The sequence below is a fragment of the Ambystoma mexicanum genome, chromosome 7p (genome assembly GCF_040938575.1).
Source record: "Ambystoma mexicanum isolate Mex_15411 chromosome 7p, UKY_AmexF1_1, whole genome shotgun sequence".
Lineage (NCBI taxonomy): Eukaryota > Metazoa > Chordata > Amphibia > Caudata > Ambystomatidae > Ambystoma > Ambystoma mexicanum.
Window position 1 is genome coordinate 737921269 of NC_090939.1, and position 19213 is coordinate 737940481.

Below are 19213 nucleotides of genomic sequence, written 5' to 3' on the forward strand. Positions count from 1 at the left end.
AGATCCTTAATTATTGGTAGGGGAAACTCCTATTTAGGGCCAGAGAGACATTTTCCGAACCCTTTTAATTTGAATAAAAGTCTATAACCAAAAACATGACAACTTTGTTCCGGCTTTCATTTCTGACCCCTCACAGAGCCCAGTCAACAGTGCGATTACCCTGGATATGCATACACATGCCCGTTTTGATAGGCTCTTTCTTCATTATTTCTCTTCATTAGGGCTATGCCAATTTAAGACCACAGATATGAACAAGTTTAAGGGTTACCAGGTAGAAACCTGAAATGCGAGTACAAAAACACAATTTCAGTTAACAGGCCACCAAAAAGCCCATCCAGTAACCATATTTAGAAATTCAGTTCCAGTTGAGAGCCATTCAGCAATGGAGTGTGGGTATGCAAAATAGATGAGCAGTCATTTTTTTCTGGGTGAGCGAAATTTCCGCGTGTGAAAGTCGCACTGGAATCTGCTTCCGCCTGTTACACAAAATCAGCAGTACTGTGCAGATGCCATTGAAATTTTGCCACCTCTGAAAATGTGCACTGCAACCAAAATATTGCGGTCGGCCCGTTGCGGTTGTGCGTGCACCTTCTGCACATTGGTGACACATTTTGCTTGAGGGAACCAGTCACTGTCCACTCCAGCATATTCGCAACGCAATGCGTTACGAGTGCAACTTAACAGCGAACCAGTTCTGGTTTCACTTAGTTTCGTGTGTCGGAATGGTGCATTGTTTTGTTTCCATGTTGGTTTTGCATAGAAAAATGAGAAGCTTTGTTTGAGTTTTTCCATTTGTGCTAGTTCCGCACAACATTGCACAGTTTGTTTTCTGACCCAAGTTGTTTTTGCGCAACATCCCAAGAACCTTTGCGTGGTTCCCTCCGATTCATGGTAGTTTCACGGCACGAGAAATTTCACATATATTGGTTGATTTGTGTTGGATTCGAACAGCGAAATTAGAAACTTTGCTTGACTTGTTTCGGTTCGCAGGTCTCTTTTGGCACTAGCAAATCAGGTAGCAACCATTAGGGAATGGCTAAGAGTGGCTTCATTTTATTATACCTTTTACCTTTGTGCCAATGTTAGAACTGATTTTCTATACTCTGGTCTGGTGGACAGATGTATAGAAGGACAACCTATATTGTGACAGGGACAACAACTATGGGAGCTCTAGAGAAACCAGTTCAAGGTAGCAGTGACTAAAAGGTCTAGGCTAAGTCTCAAGAGGTGGTGAGCTTGTAAAGGGCCCACAATAAGTACACACAATGGGAATCACATATTACACTTAGACCGTATGTATAAAAATAGTTATTTATGTGTGGCCAAATATCACTATGAAAAAGGTCTAATAACAGTTAGAAATATCACACAGCACTAATGATAGATTACATATATATAGTCACTGGTTGAGGGCATAATACAAATCAAACCCCTGTAAAAGAAAGTACAGATTAGTTTATGCACTACAGGTCCACAGAGAATTAACCCCAACTTCAAAATTCAATTTGTCTGGGACCTTATGAACCAACATTCAGGAAAAGTTTGTTTGTGATGCAAGAAAAAAAAAGAAGGTAGGGTCTCTGGGGTCCACTGAATAGTTCCAAGGGTTAGAGGACAGTTTATTCTAACTAACAAAAGTGCCCCCAACTTTCTGAAGGTTTTCACGAGCAAGCAATGGCAAAGCCAAAGTATAGTGAAAGTTTGTTAAAAGTTAGTAAAACTTTTAAAGGGATTTTAGGGGCACGTAAAAACCACTGTAACTCACCCCCTGTACTCCGATTCTTCACATGACTTGGCAGGTCAATGGACGGTGGTCTGCGGTCACTACATTTGGAGCAGGGGGATGGGCAGTCGCCATTATGACAGCAATACGTTGTATCAGTGCTGCTGAGGAGGTCTCATGTGAGGAGCCTGGCCACAAAAAGACTGGACATAAAGGCTGCTGTTCCTCTAGTTGAAGGTACACCAGTGTATCTGTGATATCCTGACATACACAAGAAGCACATTTGCATCGGCCATGTCTGAAGGGAATTGAAAGGTTTGACACAAGGAACTTGTCTTTGTTCATTGAGAACGCTTAAGACGAGGGAGCACTAGCGGCCTCTTGCTCGGCGTAAAGGGAGGCTGAGGATGCCACAATCTAGTGAGGTTGTAAATGTGATGAGAGACAGTATTTCAGATCGAAAAGGCTTGGCAGACATCCACCCTTCTGGTAGTCGATTGCACCAAATGTGGATTCTGACAAATTTCGCAGGCTTTGGCTCAAACATTTGTATGTACAGTCCCAGTCTGCCAAAGGCTCTTAATGCGAAGACCTCCGCGAGAACCCCAGACTAATGCTAAGAATCCTCCAAAGTGGGGCTCCCAAAACTCTGAAAAACCAGGCATCCTGTCATGAAGGCCCTTGTTAAGTGTGGAATAATGTCCACTGCTTCATTTGAGGAGTTCTTACCCTGCACAACAGAAGGATTCTGTGGTGTGGAAGAGTTCACAGCCTGGGTAAAAGCATCCGGAGCAGTAGTTGTAGGCCGCGCAGGAGGTGCGACCTCAGTTCTGCCCATTTTGGTTCAGGCTGAACGGGAACTGGCTGAACTGGAGCTCAGGGGCCAGAGTAAAGCTAGGGCTCTGCCATACTAGTGGTTGGTGCACTGTCCCAACCACTATGTAAACTAAATTAGGCTTGGAGAGGACTTGCTTCTACTTTGGATACTTTTAGTATCAGTCTGTTAGAAAGTGAAACCTGTAATAAACCCTTGAAGGAGATCCCAAGAGGGAGAGGAAAGTTCCAAAGCCCATTGGAAGAGTTGCAGAGACTAATCAAATAATTAACGAGAAGATATTTAAGAATCATTTAACAGACTGATACTAAAAGTAACAGAAGAAGCAGGGAGTCATTCTCCAAGCCAAGGTAGGGTCATTTATGGTTACGCTTTGGAAAGCGGACATATTTGAACATCCACGACTGACTTACTGACTAGCACATTAGTTAATAAGTTAGGTAGAGAATTCTCATAGTGAGGGAAAGTTAAGTCTTAAAATGTCTAACTTTAATAAATCATCTTGAAAAGGTCACCTGAGTGTCTGTGCCTTCCTTTTGACTCGCCAAAGTTGCCAGCTTCGCCAGATCGCCAGCCAGAACGAGGAATGAAAGCCACTCCCTACATACCCATGAGGTACTGTTAGAACCGGGCACTGAAGAATCACATCCTCTGGAGACAGATCTTGCTGCCAACTCAACTGGAAAACAGCCAGCCAGAGATCCAAGGTCAACGGCAAGGGGTACTGGATCGGAAGATCGCACAGTCATGGGAATCTTGTGGGAGGGCACCCCTGGCATGCTGGAGGGCTCATTGAGTGCCATCAATGTTTGGTCAGCCATCTTGAATCTTTTGTGTCCTAAAGTGCTAGGGACACAAGGGCCTTTCCTTACCGATGTGGAGGTCAATGAGGTAGGACTCAGAAGATCCTTGGGATAGGTCCTGGTGACAGGAGCTAGGGGAGCCTTGGCAGGAAAAGAAGTCTTCAGCAAAAGACTCACCAGTAACTCCTGTTCCCTAGAAACAGGTTTGGGTGATAGGTGCAACAGGGCCCTCAGCGCTAGAGCCTGTGCAAGCCCCAATGGCTTCCAGGACATCTCGTAGGATTCCAAGAACCACACCTGTGTGCTTTCGTCCCAGGGAAGGAGTTAGACTTCTTTCTGACACGTGTGATGATCTCTGCCATTGATTATCAAAATCAATTTCCTCCCACTACGAGGAGAGCAATTAAGTCTATGATGAAGTACTTACAAGCCCAAAGCTGAAAAATGATGCAAAGCTGTCCCAGACATGGTCGGGCACAGGCACCTCAGACAATGACAGAGCATAAAGCCAGGAAGCTCCCGACACAGGAGGTGCAGCAACAAAAAACAAAAGGTTATGACTTGCATCCATCGACAAGCAAAAATAACACCTGAAAACAATAAGGCGCAGCGGTTCAAAGCATCGGGTCCAGTGGTGACAATGATTGGCAGGTGAGGCCTGTTGGAGGAGACAGCATGGGCAGGCACGCAAAGGCAAGCCTTTGTGTTTGTCAGCTTTTAAAGGAGAAGTTAATTTTGAGGTGCAAATGGCTCTGGCGTTATCCTCATGGGACATGCTCCCATCACTACGAAGGAAAGGGGACAGGACAAAGGTATATAAGTATTTATTAAAGCATTCATGACACACCCAGGGAAGGAAAATAAAGGAAGATCAAATAACATTTTTAAATGGATGAAATAATTCAATAGATTTAAATATATACAGCTTCACTCATTTCTTTAAATGAAAATCTGTAGCATATTATATAGAAACTAAAATGATCACAATATACCACTTTAGGACCTCCAAATTAACTATACAAAAAAAGTACTCTTCACTTTAATAATGTTACTGTGCATGCATATATTCAAACTCATTGTTTTTCAGCACAAAGAGTAGTACATGAGTGTGCTTTTTTTGTAACAATTTGTGAGAAAATGTGCCCTTTACAGCACATTAGGCCAGAATACTAGGCCACACTGGACATCCACGCTGTCCTGTCTGTCAATGCCATACCAGCCAGTCCAAGCCTATTTTCTGCTGGCCCAGTAACTTTTATCTTATGTGAGATGTTACATATATCAGAGAATATTTCTTGTACCATACCAACACTCCGTGGTCGCTGGCCTTGACTTGATGGAACTATGGAGAGTCACGTCACAGGAATGATGTGGGTTATTCTTTTTACTCTAGTCCTCATGGAACCTTCTCTAAAATAGATTATATGCTGGCTGGCAGGGAACACTGCACCCAATTCACAGACAAAGGTCATTTGGGGAGGGTGTTGTCAGATCATTTGTGACTACGCTGACTTTGGGGAGGGTGAAACCATTGGTTCCCACGTGGAGGTAAAGGGCAGAAAGCTTAAGGGATGGGTTATTTTGGGAGACGTTGCGGCAGGATATCTCTTCCTTTTCTTAACGCAATGAGGGCTCTATTGAAGACGTGGCTTGATCTGGGAAGCTAATGAAGTAACGATAAGGGAGTCTGTAAGCCAACATGGTGGTGGGGGCGAGCGGGTGTAAGTCACTGCACGATTCTCTGCACAAATCTGAAGATGCAGTTAAGACGCTTGAAAGGGTCTTAACCGGCGGGACTCATGTGAAGAATTGGCCGTCACCAGGAGTGATTACAAAGACTGCAGGAATAAGAATATAGTCAGCATACAGTGAAAGTTCGGAGGGAAGGGGACAAGTAAAAAAAAGAAAAAACACTTGGCTGCAATATAGACTGACAAATCGTAGGTATTCATCCCTTCTCACCAAAGGGGTGCCTCCCCCTGTGAGGCTAGGGAGGTGAGCCTGCTCCGCAAGACCCTCCCTAGATGTCAAGGCAAGTGGGACCCCACTACGAGAGACTACCCCATTGGGGGCAAGGACTCCTGTTACTGTGAGGAACTCCCTAAACGACTTACTATAGCCGCATACATGGGACTCTCCTACAAAGGATAGTGTGGTGTCTTTATGATACCATAGATTTCACCGGATTAAATTTCACCTACTCAGAAATCTTTAAAAAAACGTTTCTTCAAATTTGTTAGGGGAGTAGGTACATTTTAAAATCATAGATGGGGTAAGGAGATTGGATAAGTTAGAGGGAAGTGGGTGAGGCCGGGGGCCTCCTGTTAGGCAGAATCCTGTGCAGTGCCCTTAGGGACCACTACACACAATTAAGACTACAGGTGGCAATACAAGTTTTACCTTTGGTACAAGCCTGTACGGCTATGTCAGAGTGGTAGCAGTGGCAGAGCAGCCAGGCTCATCTCAAATGTATATGAGCAGTAGCAGAGATTACACAAAGGGAACACTATTACTGTGACTCAAGCAAACTCTGACTCAAGGTTTCAGGTAGAAAAATATAAGTACATTTATTTTTAAACCATTAGTTATAAACACAACACTTCTACTAAACTTCAATAAAAACAACACGTTAAATATACAACTAACCAATTCACTTTGTACAGTAAGTCTCAAGGTAAGTACCCTGTGTTTGAATGAACCGGTGTTAGGGCACAAAACACGTCACTGCGAACACAATTGGGATCACTTTTAGACAGTTCGGTCTACTAAATAAATGCGTATCCGTGACATGAAATGCTACCGGGGCAGAAACACTTAGCACCTGAGATACCCAGAGGGAGTTGGAGGCAAAAATCACAGGCAATATTTTGGTTAGGCAGACTGAATCGAGAAACACTCAGAGACAGGACTTCAAAAGTCAAAGGGCCGGAGCCAGGATCGAAAGATGCCGGTGCCTGTTGCCGAAGATCACACAGTCAGACAGTTCACGATTCAACATAGCCAAAAGTACTTTGATATTGTCAATATTCCGAAGCAAAAGTTATAAGGAGGAGGGAAGCCTTGGAAATTAAGAAAAAGGGATTCACCCAGTTTCCTCAGCAGAACACAGTACCTTGTTCCAATGGTGCAGCTGGGGCCCTGGCAGTTGTTCCTGTTGGTTTCCCGCAGACCCACGATTCCTGGAGCTTCGTTGTGAAGGAGGACGTCTGAAGGGGGTCTGCACCACACAGGGATGAAGCCGGCAGCAGCGACAAGGAATAAAAGGTGCGCTACTTAAAAACGGGAGAGGCTCTTCAGGTGGCTATCCGGACCACTACAGCTGCGTGTAGCGATTTCGACCAAGGAAGAGGATCCTCTGGCTGTAGAAGATGAGCTGGTTATTCCCACCAAGCTCAAGGGAAGAAGACTCTGGACTGGATCTTCTCCAAGTCGTTGAAGGAAAGATAGCTCAGGACTGCAGCAGGGCTTCACCGGGACGGGGTAGTTGCAGCAGCCGTCGTTCTCTCTGGTTCCTTGTAGTTCCAGTGGCGACTGACTTCTAGCCCAAGAGACCTGCCTTTTATGCGAAAACCCCCCATTCACACAGCCTGGCTGTCGATCACCCAGCAGGGGGGGTTGTTCAGCCCGGACAACTACCCTGGCCAATCATGAAAAAGTGCAACTTGGGTTTGCTAGGATACCCTGTGCAGGGGGTGACTACACCCCTCCCTCACATTCAGCCAACCTCGACACCCAGGCGCCTTGAGCAGGGCTTCTGAGCAGAAGCCCACCAAAAGACAGTGAACAAAGAAGACAAACCTAGTTTGCTGCGCAAAGTAAAACACAAGAAGGACTTTAACAAAAAGAAATGGCGAATAAACCCAACCGGAGCCAAAAGAAAGACGATTTGGTCAAGCAGGTTTATGTTCGAGGCTAATATAATAGCCAAGAACAGTACCACGTTTATCTAATATAATCGCGGTAGTAAAGTTAGGGTAGATACCACTGCCAGCAGCCAAGTCTAAATGTTAAAAGAGCAAAACAAAGCTCTAGGAAGTACAGATAAAAAGGGATACAAATTAACCCTTTCCAGTACTCCATGGAAGATGGGGTGTACTGGATCTGTGGTAGATTGACCAAGTAAAGTTAATGGTAACTTTACACTTTTCTGGGGGATGGTAGTCGCCTTTGAAATGTAGTCGAGGGAAGTCTCAAAGACAACCCTGTGCCACAACAATGAAGGTGCTGTGACACACACAAAAAGAAGGGGCTACTGAAGTGGTGTACTTCAGAGTCCACAATCACAAAAACAGATAGAAACACATCGCAAAACGCAGGTAAGAGTGGGGGGAAAAGCTCTCACTCTTAACAAGTGGAAAAAAATAAACTCCGAGGGAAATTAGCCATGGATGAGAATTATCCCTAACAACTCACCCGCATAATAAAAAGAAATGCAAAGAAAAAAAACTTTGGAGATTTCTCCTTTAGGTGAAGTGGATTCAGTGAAATCACATTTGCATCTTTACATGTGGCTAAAAGGCAATGCAAAAAGAACGGAAGATGTTGATTTAACAAGAGGTGTCCATTTAACACAGACAAGTCAGAGCAGAGGAAAAGGAGAGAGTGCTGTGCGCAGGGGGAGGTCCCCTGACATCACACCTTGTGGGGGTAGAGCGAAGGCCAGTCGATGAGCACGCAATATTAAACAAGCAGCATAATGCCAGTTCAACACATTGGAGCGCCGGCTTCTGCAACTGCCTAAAGAGAGTTACAGAGAGGAAGAGCAGGACGTCTCTACAACGTTGCTGAGAATACCGATCCTGGAAGCGTGAATAGCTTCCGAGCACAGCAGTAACCAGACGAGGAACCAAAAACAGAGCAAACGATGGGAAGGAGCAAGAAACCACAACCGAGCGAGAGCAGATCCCTGCAACTGTCGCCTGCATACTGAGAGGGTCCCGGGAGAACCCGAGACAAGCGGGAGACGCCAGGGCATCATACATCCAGTTGGGAAAGGTGAAACTTGTCCCAACCCTGAGGATCAGATATCATTAAAGAGAACCATTACCAAGAAAGGTGAAAAACCTATAAAATAGAGATTTGATCAACCTAGATGGGGAGCCAACAGAGACTGGAACTGAATCACCTGGGAAGTAGGGAATTTACCCTGTACCTTCAGAGTTGAAGGCTGGAGAAAGCACATCCTAGAAGCATGTATGAAAGACAAGAAAACGTTTTCAATTGAGCAAGATAAAAGAGGAGACAGCCAAAAGAATAGAATCCTTGACAAGAATAGTGTAAAAGGGAACCCAAGATCGATCCAAATCAGGGCAGCCAGAAGTAAAAAATACTGGGAAGAGTCTAAAAGTGACAAGAGGGAAAGGGACTATTTGAAAGAAATATGTTTTAAATATAGGACCACAGGCAGCACAAATCCCAAGAGTATTCTTGAAGAACTACAAGAGCCGATTACAGATCATACCTGAGAAATGTTATGTTAGGAGATATCTGTGACAAAGAGTAAATAAATAAGCAAAGACTATCATGAGAGAAGAGACCAGGCGAAGAAAAGACGCTCTTGGCCCATTTAATTTAGGTATAAATAGTGGTAGTGTCAGGTACAGTTAGTTTGGACAGAGGATATTTTTACTTTGGACTTTCTGGCAACTGACTAGTTCCTTTACATAGGTAGGTCATTCCCTCTAGCAATAGGGAAAGTTAGGGCTTAGTTTTATAATTTCAATAAAGATACTTTAGAACGTCCTCAAGTATTTCCAACTCTTCCTTCAGACTTGCCACAGACTTCAGACCCGATTCTGTCTCCTCATGTCAATTCAATGGCTAAAAAAGGGTTCGTCCACATAGAGTTCCTCTGCACCTCTTTGATTTCCTGACCTTTCCACACAGAGTCACTGCTATTTTGGCCATCATTTTTTCACGGCTAGACTACGCCAATGCTCTTTACGTAGGAGCTCCCGCTTTGCAGCTAAGAAAACTCTTGTGCAAATTTTGCTGCAAAACTCCTCCTAGCTTTAGGCCCTAGAGAACAAAAATCTCCCCTGCTCTCCGAGTCCTCCACTGGCTGCTGGTCGGTCAGCGAGCTTCCTTCAAGGCGGTGTGCAAAACCTGAAGGTGTCTCACTTACTGTCCCCGGGGATCTGTCATTCAGGTGGCGAGGACATGGCCATCGCTATTGGATCCAGTTCCTGGGGGTGTACCAGTGCGGGAGGATCACCTGGATGGGAGGGAGGGAGGGGGGCATAGGGGGATAGAGGAACCTCTGGGAATGGAAGTGGGACACCGACGGGTGAGATGCGGTATCCATGTTTTGTCAACACCTATTCCCCAACCTGCTCCGTAGGATACTTAACACCTCAGCCCCACCTTCCCCCTTTTAACACGAGCACTTCATCACAGACCGATTACCCTTAAAGACAACGGACTAACACCAGAGCTGTATACCTGACATGTCCCAACTCAAGGGTCAGGCATAGTAAGGCAATTAACACTAATTTCACACACGTGACTGCCCTTTCCCTTCCCCAAAGGGTTAAAAGGCACAGCACGAAAGCACACTTTGAGCAAGGCAGAACGTACGAGGAAGCAGTGATTTCAGGACGGCAGTTCATATGGAGGAAAAGGTGGTACAATCTGAAAGGACGTCAAGGAGGGAATTGCCCTTGTCCTTTTCAACCCAGACCTGAGAAACCTCTAAACAAAGAAACGCAAGACCGGGAATCGCAGCTGGCGAATGGTGTGACGGATGTCAGCGGTACATGGGAACCCACACGCACTGATACCAAGGGCAGGGGTACGAGGTTTCCAGCGTGGTACCGTCATTGACTCCAGCGGCAAAAGAAAGACTAAAGAGTTCAGCACAGCCAGTGAGGAACCTGATAAAAACCGAACTGTGCTAAGCTTAAGGTTTCAGTGGCAACAAGAAAGAAGAAGATTAAAATGCAAACATAGGGATGACGACGGGAGGTGTCAAGGTGGTCATACAAGGGTCTAGCCATATCCCTTGTACACCCAAAAGTCCTTGACACAGTGGTAAAGAATAAAGAATTGTAAAATAGGTGCTTGCACCCAAGGGGAACATTGTATGAACTATGTGAAGCCTGACTGGGGACAGAGAAAGCCTGACTGGGACTAAATAAATTACGGGAAGGTCTGAGCCCGGATGAGGGGAACATAAGTTACATAAGTAAGCAACGTGATTAGTTAAAACGACACAAAAGACACAAAACGCTTGACCAGAAGATGACTACATAACCAGGCAGATTCCACTCCCTCCAGCATAGCGGCGAGGAAAAAGAGGAGTTCTGCCCGAAAACAGAGACCAGCACACGCCCGGGAAGACAAGCAATTCAGGAGGGCTGTCGGAATTGGTGAAAAAAAGCGAAAACGCAGACAAAATTTTAAAAAGAGGCCAGACACAGTGAAAGCAGCAAAGCCCGCCAAGAATAAAGAATGAGGCACAGCCTGCAGCCATCTAAACTTTACCCTGAGTGAGAGGTGGGCTCGCAGGAGGTGCGAGAACCCCTCACTGAACCCCAGAAAGGAGATGCTGGCCCAGGAGGCCTGCACCTCAGGGGCTGGTACGACAATCGGGCCGCAAGAGCACGCGCCCAGCAGTGAAACTGGTCCCCAGTAGAAGGTTTTGGAATGCCGAATGCAGATCGGGAGTGCCCCAATTGTCCAGGACACCCAACGAGAAAAGAAGCTGGGCCAGGAACGGACGCCCGTCATAGGAGTTGGAAGAGAAGGGCAGAATTGACAGGCCAATAGACCATGGGTGGCCCAGTTGGCCCGAAAACAGCTGCGGCAGGGTGGACAGAGAAGCAGCAGACCCGGCGTAGAGAGGACATTCCTCGCAGTGGAATGACTGCAGCGCCAGCGGAGCCCGGATCGGTCCTGTGTGGCTAGCAGCGGTCCAAGGTAGGAGCTGAAACCCCCTAGTGCCCCCAGACCAGAAAACACACGCCAGAGACAGTCCTGTGCATGAGACTGTGGAGAGGTGGAAACCGGGAGTGAGCCCTCACCTGGCAAGGGGATAATGGAAAGAGCTGGGCATACAGCGCAACCCCACTGACCCCCGGGAGCAGCTCAGATACAGCGACAAGGGGAAAGGGCATAGTCTCCCATAGAACCGGCAGGCCCGCGAAGCAGGGGCCTCCCCTGTTGAGAAGAAAGGGACATACTCCTTTGGGTCCCTCCAGCCCCAGTGGAGTGACACGTGAGCTGACAGGAACCCGAAGGGGTCCCCAAAGAGAAGGAGTGAACCAACTCTAATGGACAAATGTTTTTGAGACACATTAAGACCCCAAGAGAACTCTGGACCCGGAACCCCGACACCCAGAGACTGTACGAGGCCAGGGGACACTACGAGGTCATTGGCACGCTGAACACAGACGGAGCATGAGAAAGATGAAAGCAGAACAGTAAGCCCGGGGTGAAAAAGCCTGTAAAGAAGAGAGCGTTCCCGGTGTGCGGATAACATGGAGTGAACGAGCAGGAGAGATCAAGGCAATATTTGGCGCATTGTGAGCCATAGCTGGCAGCTTGTGGAGGAAAAGCACAGGGGAGAGACCAAACAACTGAGAGCCCACGGACAACCACAAGTGGGGAACAAGAGTGTGGAGCGCACCCACCACACACCCGGGGGAGGCGCAGGAAAAACACAACACCTCAGGCTGACAGTGAAGTGAGCAGAAATAGACTTGGGAAGCAGGGGGCACAAACGCAGAAAAGGGAAGGAAAAGGAAACACAAGCAAAGAGCGGCCAGACCGAGCAGAAAGGGTGCCGAGCAGCAAACCTGCAGAAAGGGCCAAAAACACACAAGCGCACAAAGGAGTTAGAGCCCAGGGGAAAGGGAGAGCAGTGCCAAAAGCTACTAGAACCACGACAGAGGTGCCTGGATCGCAGAGAGAGGTGGCAATAGCAGGGAAGGTGCCGCAGACAGGAGGGCAAGGAGAGGATAGGAGGGGAGGGGTGGAAACCCACTGGGGCGCAGTTGACGCCACAAATGAACATGTCCACGTTTTCAACAAAGGGGGACTCCAGACACATTCTGGCTGAAATAAAAGCACTTAGAGGGGACATACAAGCCTCGTTAGCAGACCTGTGGCAGGACGACAACAATGGAAAACAAGGTAGAAGGACTGCACCACAACCAGCTTAATGCAGACTTGGTTGAAATGAAAATAGATGACAGAGGTGGAACTCCAAGAGGAAAAGGTGATGCTCAAACTTCACTACTTGGAAAATAAACAGAGACAGAATAACCTAATGATACCGGGAATGAAAAACGCCCAGGCAAACACTGAGGCAAGTCGAGGAGAAAGTGCAGACCCTGGTGCAGACCCTGGTGCACCAACTCTTTGAGGCAGGAGTGGGGAAAATGGTTCAACTTGAAAGAGCCCTATGGAAGCAGCCCCCGATCCACAGTCGTTCTGACAGAGCCAAACAAAAACGTGAAATAGACTTCAAGGGCTCGAAGATCACAGTGTACCAGGATCTCTCGAACTTTACTCTAGCCAGACGCAGATCCCAGCAGTCCGCTTACGAAGTGGTTAAATGACAAAAGGATCAGGTACTGGTGGGGCTACCCCTTCTCGATGCAGTTCTAAGTGCAAGAAGTAGACTAGAGAACAATATCAGCAGAGGAAGTGGAACAAGCCCTTGGGCACCTCACAGCAGACACTAAGTCCGCTCCGAGAAGCCCAGGAGGGCTATCCATGAGGAGAGAAGGAGAGAGACAAGCACCAGGAAATCAGGACATTCTTCCCCCGCACAGACGGCAGAAAAGCCTTCAGGGCTAGCCTGACGGCCCTCAGCTCCAACAGATTGATATTGAGTCTGGACTCCGACGGAGACCAACGACCGCTGACTGTCAACTTGTTGGCATGAGCTTCCCATCCCATGAGGGATGTGTCCCTCACGATAGTCACCTCCGGCCAGGGTAGCCAAAATGGAACCCTCCTTCATCAGATTGCCTTCAACGGCCCACCACAGAAGATCCTGGGCGACCGAGGGCGGCACCTGACTGAATCCGACATTCTGCCGGAGGACTGCGACCACTGCATCTCGAGAGCCCACTGCAGAGATCTCATCCGCAGCCTGGCCTCTGGCACCAGTAGAATGCAGGATGCCATGAGGCCGAGCAACCTTAAGAACTCGAACGCCGGGAGGCTCTGGGCATGTTGAAACTTGTCCAGCATCTGCAAAATGTGAGGAGCCCTCACCTGGGAAGGCGAACACTGCCCCAGGGACGTGTCGAGCACTGCTCCGATGTACAGGAGCTGCTGGGTAGGAGTCAAATGAGACTTCTTTAAGTTGAGGGAGTAAGCCCAGCTTGTGAAGGGAGTGGCAGGTGACCGGCAGATGATCCAGGGCTTGTTCGGGAGAGTGCGCCCTGATCAACCAATCGTCCAGGTAGGGGTAGACGTCATGTCCTCCCCCTTCCTCAGATACGCTGCCACCACCACCATTAGCTAGGTGAAAACCCTTGGGGCGGAGGTCAATCCGAACGGCAGGACCCGAAACTGAAAATGCAAGTCGCCAAACGCGAACCACAGGTACTTTCTGTGCGTGGGATGAATCGGCACAGTAAGGGAGTAGTTTCTTACCTGTAACTCCCATTTCTCCAGCGTTGGTATCTTTCATGGATTCACATGCTTAGAATATTCCCCGTCGTCAGACTGGGAACCCTTGGTACACATATATAGTCGTTTCCTATAGGAAAAAACTTCCGACACTTGTGTGTCCGATCCACATCTACGTCCTCCCCGGGGACGTCCACGCATGCCCCATAGGACGTAATGGTATATAAGCCCCGCCCCCGTGGGTCCCGTCAGATTTCGACCCCTCCAAAGAAGAAAGGGGGAAACCTGATTATGCACATATCCTGCCCATTGCATTTCGGGGAGGCTGGTGGGCGCATGTGAATCCATGAAAGATACCAATGCTGGAGAAATGGAGTTACAGGTAAGAAACTACTCCCTTCTCCAGCATTGGATCTTTCATGGATTCACATGCTTAGAATAGATTGTATAGCAGCATCCTAGAAGAAGGAGGTGAGAATGCAATGCAACATACATTACAAAAATAAAACATTCCCAGTCCATATATATATATATATATATATATATATATATATATATATATATATATGCACGTAAGCAGTAACATATTTATATAAAGGCGATACATCAAGGAAAAAAACAAACGTCGGCAAGGTAAAAGACAACAGTTTCACCATTTGGCTTACCTCATTGAAAAAGATGACGCAGCACTGCCCTCCCCATCTGTACTTCATCCGCGTGCTGCCTTTCCAGGCAGTAATGGCGTGTGAACGTGTGTGGAACTGACCACGCCGCCGCCTGGCAGATGTCTGAGAGGAATTCCTGCCCATAGCGCCGCGGAGGAGGCTGTCGATCTCGTGGAATGGGCTCTAGGGTGCCCTTGTAGGGGTCTCCCGGCCTTGGAGTGACTAAAAGCAATTGCCGACGAGACCCACCGGGCCAGTCCTTGCTTGGAAATTGCCCTCCCTCTCGTCGACGGACCATATGTAATGAACAGCTGTCTGGTAGTTCTGAGTTCTTGCGTTCTTTGCAGATAAAACTTTAACGCTCTTTTCACATCGAGCGTATGAAGAGCCTTTTCCGCCGTCGACGACAGTGTTGCAAAGAAAGTAGGGAGAGCAATGGTCGAGTGCTTGTGATAGACCGTCGGTACTTTCGGGATGAAAGTAGGGTTAGTTGATAAAATTTCTTTGTCCTTAAAGAATCTCATATATGGAGGATCTATGACCAATGCCTGTAATTCCGACATTCTTCTAGCCGATGTAATGGCAATTAAGAAAGCCAGTTTCCAAGATAGGAACTGCATGGATGAAGAGGACATTGGCTCAAATGGAGGCTTCATTAAGGCAGCTAACACCACATTTAAACTCCACGAAGGTGGGAACCGTTTCGTAGGGGGGAAAGTTCTAAAGAGACCCCTCATGAAATGTTTCACCAGTCTGTCACTGAATAATGGTGAAGACTGTCTCCTCCTCGTAAACCTTGAAATGGCCGCCAAGTGCACTTTGATGGACGATGATGACAGCCCACTCTCAGCTAGGTGAAGAAGATACGGAAGAATTTGTTCAGGGGTTACTTCTAAAGGCTGAATTTCGTGCTGTGTTTGACACCACGTACAGAACCTTCGCCATTTGCATATGTATGATTTGTTAGTCGAAGGGGCCCTAGCCGCTTGCAGAATTCTCCGGCAATCCGACGAGACTTTCAAGCTGCCAAACTCTGAGAAGTCAGGAGCCATGCTGTTAAGTTGAGGCTGTCCGGATTGTGGTGCCACACCGTTCCCTTGTCCCTGGACAGTAGGTTCGGCACTTTCTGGAGAGTTATAGGCTGTTCCAACGACAGATGTAGGAGGTCGGAAAACCATGGTTATTTCGGCCAATACGGTGCCACTAGAATGACCCGGCATTTGTACCTGCGAATCCCCTGGATTGTCCTCCGTATAAGGGGAACGGAGGGAAAGCGTACAGGAATTTGTCCGTCCAAGGAAACGAGAACGCTTCCCCCCCAAGGATCCTTTTTGAGGCCATCTGCTCGCGAACTGTTCGCATTTCCTGTTTTCTTTCGATGCAAAGAGGTCGATTGAGGGGGTCCCCCACCTTTCGAAGATTATTTGAAGCTGACCGGTGTCCAGCTCCCACTCGTGTATTTGAGCCATTGTCCTGCTCAGGGAATCCGCTTGCACATTCTTCACACCCGGGTGATGGTAAGCCACTAAGGATATGTTGTGTTTCAACGCCCAGTGCCAGATCTTTTGAGCTTCCGCCGAAAGGGTCCTGGATCTGGTGCCGCCTTGCTTTATCAAGTAGAACATGGCTGTCGTGTTGTCTGTCAGCACTCTTACTTTTGATCCTTTGATATGTGGAAGGAATGATTTCAAGGGCCATCTCACTGCCCTCAGTTCCAGCACTTGTGTAGGTGCGATTCGGTCAAAGACCATCTGCCCTGGGTTTGATGATCGTTCATGTGTGCTCCCCAGCCCGTCAGGGAGGCGTCCGTGATGATGGTGTTCTGAAATTCCGGCTCTTGTAGAGGAACCCCTCTGTCCAGGTTGTGAAAGATTTTCCACCATTGGAGGGATCTGATGACACCCTCGTCGTCGACGGTTATCCTGTCTGACCACCGGCCCGTGGCCTGCTTCCATCTGTCCGACAGGAACTCCTGTAGAGGCCTCATGAACAATCGGCAGTTTGCCACTAGGTGGATGCACGAAGCCATGGAACCCAGGATTGCCACATATTTTCTCACAGAAAATGTGCTCTGTAGGCGAAGTTGACTCGTCAGTTGTTCGATCTTCAATATTCTGTCTAGGGACGGTTTCACTATTCCCGAGTGGGTTTCGAATTGAGCTCCCAAGAACTTCAAGCTCCTTGAGGGCTTTAGAGAAGACTTTTCGAAGTTCACTGCGAACCCCAGTCGCTGCAGAAGTTGTCAGATGGCTTGTACACTGTCGTAGGTCGACGCTGGGGAGGATCCCCTCACAAGCCAGTCGTCGAGGTACGGGTATATATGATGCCCTCCCTTTCGCAGCCAGGCTGCCACAGGTGCCAAACATTTTGTAAACGTTCTTGGGGAGGACTTTAGACCAAATGGGAGCACTGCAAATTGGTAGTGTGTCTGACCTACCATGAACCTCAGAAACCTCCTGTGTTTTTGACACACCGGAATGTGGAAGTACGCGTCCTGTAGATCTAGTGACGCCAAAAAATCGTCCTTTTGGACGGATCTGATCACCTCCTGCAGTGTAAGCATTTTGAATTTTTGACTCTGTAGGGTCTTGTTGTGGTCTCGCAGGTCGAGAATAGTGCGCCATTTTCTGTTTGGCTTCTTTACCACAAAACACCGTGAGTATACCCCTAGGCCTTTCTGCGATGCAGGGACTAATTCGATGGCGCCTTTCTGTAACATGAGTGTTACTTCCTGCCGCAAGATGTTGAGATGTGGCTGGGATTGGTGTATTGGTGGACATTTTGGAGGTTTGCATTTGAATAGTAGGGAATGTCCGTACCTCACAGTGTCCAAAACCCACTGATCTGTTGTGATGGTCTCCCATTCCTCGATGCAGCTTGACACTCTTCCTCCCAGAACGGCACGCTTCCCGTCATTGCTGGTCTTTCTGTTTGCTCGTCGACGACGAATAAGTTGGTCGTCTCTTGGAAGACTGGAAGTTTCTGCGCCGGCTTGAGGTCTGAGAGGCGCGTCTATATCCTTGGGAAGGATACGCTGATCTACCAAAAGATCTATCCCTGGTTGCTGAGAATCTTGAGTTTCCAGATGCTCCTCTAAAGGGACGAAAAGAACGAAAGGGCTTACCACTCTGGAGAGAACCCAACGAGCGTGCTGTATCTGAGTCCTCCTTCATGCCCTTCAAGGCCTCGTCCACCTTTTCTCCGAAAAGAAGATCACCTTCGAAGGGCATGTCCAAAACTTTATACTGTACTTCGGGTCTGAAGTTGGTGCACTTAAGCCAAGCCTGGCGTCTTAGAACAACTCCGTTATTTATTTGTTTAAAACCCGAATCTGCCAGGTCCACCGCTATGTTAATAGCATGATTCGATGCCTCTTCGCCTTCTCGAACCAGGGACATCGCCGTTCTTCTATGTTCTTCCGGGAGGTGGTCCAGGAAAGGTGCCAGTCTGTGCCACATCTCCCTGTCATTTCTGGCCACAATCGCCAGGGAGTTAGCTGCTTTCACCGTTGAGGCCCCGACAGAAAGAACCTTCTTACCAAACACGTCTTGGCGCCTCGCCTCATTATCTGGAGGGGTAGAGCATTTATGTTGGGCCTTTGCTTTTCTCGTCGCCGCCGACGACACCACCTAGTCCGGTGTAGGTTGAGCCGAAAGACACTTCGGCGTAGAGTCTGGTACTTTAAATTTCTTTTCAATGCGGCCTTTGACAGCCGGCTCAGAAAATGGGTGACGCATGGTTTGGACACCTTCTTTCCAGACATGGTCTAAAATGGGCATGGAGAATATTGAGCGTCTACTCTTGCCCATGTGGTCAAAAAGAAAACAGTCCTTTTTCTCCTCCTGTTGGACCAGGCCAAACTCCTTGCACGCTTTTTCCATCATAGAATGAAAGGCACCTATATCGTCCGGTGGTGACGGATGAGTGGGGCTCTTTGGTGTTTCCATTTCCACATCCGACACCCAGGATGTATCCCTAGATGGTGAGAGGGATATATCTGACGCTGACCCGTGGTCAGATAGGGAGTCCGAAAGTTCACCTTCCTCCTGGACTGCTGGAGTAGGCGGAACCCCGATCGAGCTGGTCGGGCGGTGTGAAGGGCCGGGCTCGTCGACGGTACAGGTGGAAGCCTTTCGTCCAGCGATTTCAACAGCGAGTGTAAGGAGGCCAGTACCTCCATGGACAGGGTAGCCTGAGAGCTTGGAGGTTGGGTAAACACCTGAGAGCAGGTTGCTCCTGATGGAAACCTGGGTCGTAGACCGAGGTCCTCTGGGCTCACAATTCTGAAGCCGTCGTCTTCTTTCGAGGCAATTGACGCTGCCTGTTCCTGTAGCAATGTGTCAGGCAACCCCATATCAAATACCTCCGGTCTCCAGGCCAGAACTTCCGTCGACGATGACATCGTCGCTGAGGTCGTCGCTGGGTTGATGACAGGTGAAATCGACTGCGTCAGCGGCAGTGAGGACACCGACTGGTTCGTCGTCGTCGACGTTGGGCCTGCAGGTGGTTTAGGCGGTCCCACCTTCCCAGCGCTCTCCCTGCGTTTATCCGAATCTCTACTCGTGGCTGATCTGTGTTGATCGCCCGAGGAGGATTTAGGCCT

At 48.1% G+C, this 19213-nt stretch overlaps 1 protein-coding gene across 7 annotated transcripts in view; it reads right to left on the reverse strand.

Annotated features, from left to right (window-relative positions):
• The window catches only part of SCML2 (Scm polycomb group protein like 2), a 1699115-nt gene that overhangs the window by 821128 nt on the left and 858774 nt on the right, over window positions 1-19213 (reverse strand). The window lies entirely within an intron of this gene.